Below are 3811 nucleotides of genomic sequence, written 5' to 3'. Positions count from 1 at the left end.
TAATAAGTCGTAATAAGCAACCCATTTCACATTACCACATTTACATCTCTATTTAAATTCTCACACGTGTAGAAGTAATTAATTCTAGGAATTCAATCATGATAGCCTATAATCATCTCTCGATCTCCTATAACACTATCTCACTTATTGCACGAGCTAGACGAATATATCTCCTTCTCAATATTGTCCTTAAATCAAACATCCTATGATCAAGCAATTGAATGCAATTAACACATAATCAAGGTGCAAAAAATCATCGAATTATAAAATGTTAAACCTAAGCTACATCAATTATCCTAACAACCAATTATATAGCAATTATAATTACGGAATTAAATAACAAAAGAACAAAAAGGTCATCGGGTTCAATACAAGGAATAAAGAATATAATCATAGCAATTGTTGTTTTTAACAACCCCAATTTTCAACAATGAATCATCAATCTCCTCTTCAAAGCTTATATATCTCCCCGGCCAAGTATGTTCTTCAACCTTCAAACCTCAAATTGAGATACAAAGCTTGAGGATTCAATATATTTTGATTTGGAATTATGCCTCAAGATTGTATCTCTAACCTCCCCTAATTTTTTTATTTTTTATTTTTTTTTAATGCAAGATTCCTATTTATAGACCAAAATTAAGTCTAAAATAGATTCCCAAGATGATAAGGAACCATAATTATGGTTAAATTAGGATTTCCTAGGTTGCTCAAAATTAATTTTTCCATGTACAATTTTGGTCTCTATTTCCTCTTTTAATTCAAATTAAAGTCCTTAAATATTTGAATTAAGGTCCTTCAACTTCCAAATGCAACATTTTGGTCCCCAACCTCCAAAATATGTCCAACATAATCCTTTTTTTCAATTATTGCTCATTTTTATCAGTTCATGTCCAATTTCAAAGTTTCTCCTAAAATAATCAAAAAGCGCATAAAGTTCAGTATCTAATTCATAAAACTCCCTAAAATTCATGTTTTTGACAGTCAAGATAAGTGTAATATTTACATTTATCACTTGGGACCATAAGCTATAAAGTATTGCTCCCTTTCACTTTGGAGTCCGGAGTTTTTCCTGTTGGTTCTGCTCATGTCCTTTCTTATTTGCACCTTTAGTCCTTCATATTTAGATTATCATAATTTAGACCACTACATTCCTCAATTGTCCATAATTGATTCGATGCAAGTTTTTGACCTGTACATTTAAGTTTCCAAACTTTTCAAATGTCAGATTTAACTCCCAAAACTTGTGAATCACCTTCAATTTCTCTCACTAGTCTTCTAATATATCAAATGCAATCGGACTGATAATCAATTGCACCAAATCACCTCCAGTTATACTCTAAAATACTTATTCATGCCAATTGCATTTAATGTATTTAAGTCAAGGATGTACATAAAATTAACATATTTTAACCTAAATTAATTAGATAACTGCTCAATTAGCCGTAAATAAGCAAGAATATAAGCCTGGATAGGTGTATAAAAGACACACTTATCATACCTCAACTTAAATTCTTGTTCGCCTCGAGTAAGACTATCTATTAAACACAACCAGACAAAAATAGGGATAATTTCGTTGAATTTGCATTAAGTAATGAAACTATTGACAATTCACAAAAGTTTCGTAAGTAATGCTACTAAAATAATTATCACTTGTTCAACACATGCGGGAAGAGGCTAGGGTTGTAGCTGAGCCAAGCTGGGCCTTAAGCCGAAGTTTGCAGCTCGATAAAAATGGATTAAGTTTTTTTTGCCCGAGTCAAAACTAGATCCAAAAATGGGGCTTGGCTCGGGCCTTTTCAAGCCCAGCCAAACTGGCTTTTTTTCCCCTTAAATTCTAATTTTTCTTTTTTTTAGAGAAAGGCAATAGGCAGCTATGGTTGCCTTTGAGAAGGCAACATTTAAGCTGCCTATTCCTAAGAACCGGGCCTTTTCGGCTCATGTTAGTGTGGCTGACACTATCGGGCTCGAGCTCAGGCCAACAATTGAAAATGAGGGTTAGCATGAGCCTCGGCTCAGTTCCGATGAGTTGAGAGCCGAGTCAGCTCGTGCCTTTCCCTGGCCAAGCCACAAGCCGCTAGAGCTAGCTAGCCGGATTGACATCCCTAGAAGAGGCTCACTTCTTGCATTTCTCGTGTTTATCACTTTTTCTCACTATCACAACTTTATTTCACGTCAGTCTTTGCTTGATTGTTTCAATATTTATACTTTCCTTAGTCTTGCAAAGTTATCCTTATCTTGCAAAGTTATCCTTACTTGCAGGTAGGTTTTAACTTACCTTTCACAGCATCGGATACTTGTTTTCTTAAATAAGAATTTTCAAGCATGCTCATGTTTTCTATCATCAGTGTATTGATTTGGCTTATTCCTCAGCCCACTTGCCAGAGTAATCTGTCCTTTTAAAATTGATATATTTCCATTGGAGCCACGCTAAAGTTCGGCCATAAGTATCTTGGGATGATTAACTTGCATTTCGTCAAAAGCATTTCTAAAGAATATTGATAAGACTTATAATCCTCCAATGGATGGTTTAAAGCCTTTGCAAACTATCAGGGTTTACATTACTAATGCATCTTAGTAGGGATATGTGTTTCTTTGTTCGTCATCATTATTTAAATGTAAGTGATAGCGATGCAGTTTTTTATGATTATTTTAAAGCCAAAAATTTCTTAATGCAGGCTCTCTGCCTGCTTGGGGATATCACCTTTATGCATTCCTAGGTTCTCCACCTGTATATTAATATCTCTTATCGAGCGTCAAGAATTTGGGACATTATTTACTGCCTACGAGTCCTTTATATGCCTTTTTTTTTCTACTTTATTTTGCCTTTGGCTGGATATGCAAGCATGTGATTTTCAGGTACTTTTTGCATGTTTCTCTACTAGCTTATTTGTCTCACCATCTTAAGCATCTTGAAGCATTCATTTGCATCATAATCTCTAGCGTGCTGAATTCTACAGTACTTTCCCTTCTATTTTCAGAGGATGGACATGTTTTGTTTACAATCTGAGAGGCTGCTATAGAAAGCGTGTGCATCTTGCCTTGGGTTCATCAAAACAAAGGCATTGTAATTTTGGCCTTCTGGATGTATATACTGAGGCTTTTCTTTTGAGTTTTCTCATGTAGCCTTGTACCATCTTCCCTTTATTTTCGAGTATATCTTCTGTCTGGATCTCATTCCATATTAGGTCTACTAATTGGTGGTAGAAATATGATTTCTTTGTTGATATCTCAAAAGAAGGAAGTTGTGAGAAGAGAAGCTGAAGAAGCCAGCGCCTAGGCGCTGGAGTGGGCGCAGCGCCCACCAGTGCCCAACTGGGCAGAATGTTGGCGCCTAGGCGTCCTGATACCTATATATATTTCCGGTTTTTTCCCCTTTCATTAGTAACAAGACCTAGCACCCGATTTTGAGAGAGAAAAAGGGAGAAAGCTTGGACAGAATTTTACAAGATTGAGGTTGTTCATCTTAGGTATAAATTCAAAACTATTTTCTTTCTTGGGGATTAACTTGAGGCTTGTTCAAGTAATCCAAATACATTGTTCTTCCAATATACATTGAAAATCATTTCTTCCCCATTTTCTTGTACTTCAAGTGGTTTGAAATTTTTCACATTGTCAAGCTTTATTTTTTAGGCAATCTTGGGAGGTCGTTTTCCCAACAATTATTGTTCAAGTAATCCAAATGCATTGTTCTTCCAATATACATTGAAAATCATTTCTTCCCCATTTTCTTGTGCTTCAAGTGGTTTGGAATTTTTCACATTGTCAAGCTTTATTTCTTCGGCAATCTTGGGAGGTCGTTTTCCCAACAATT

The sequence above is a fragment of the Olea europaea genome, chromosome 9 (genome assembly GCF_002742605.1).
Source record: "Olea europaea var. sylvestris chromosome 9, O_europaea_v1, whole genome shotgun sequence".
Classification (NCBI taxonomy): Eukaryota; Viridiplantae; Streptophyta; class Magnoliopsida; order Lamiales; family Oleaceae; genus Olea; species Olea europaea.
Note: the sequence above shows the minus strand (reverse complement) of the source record.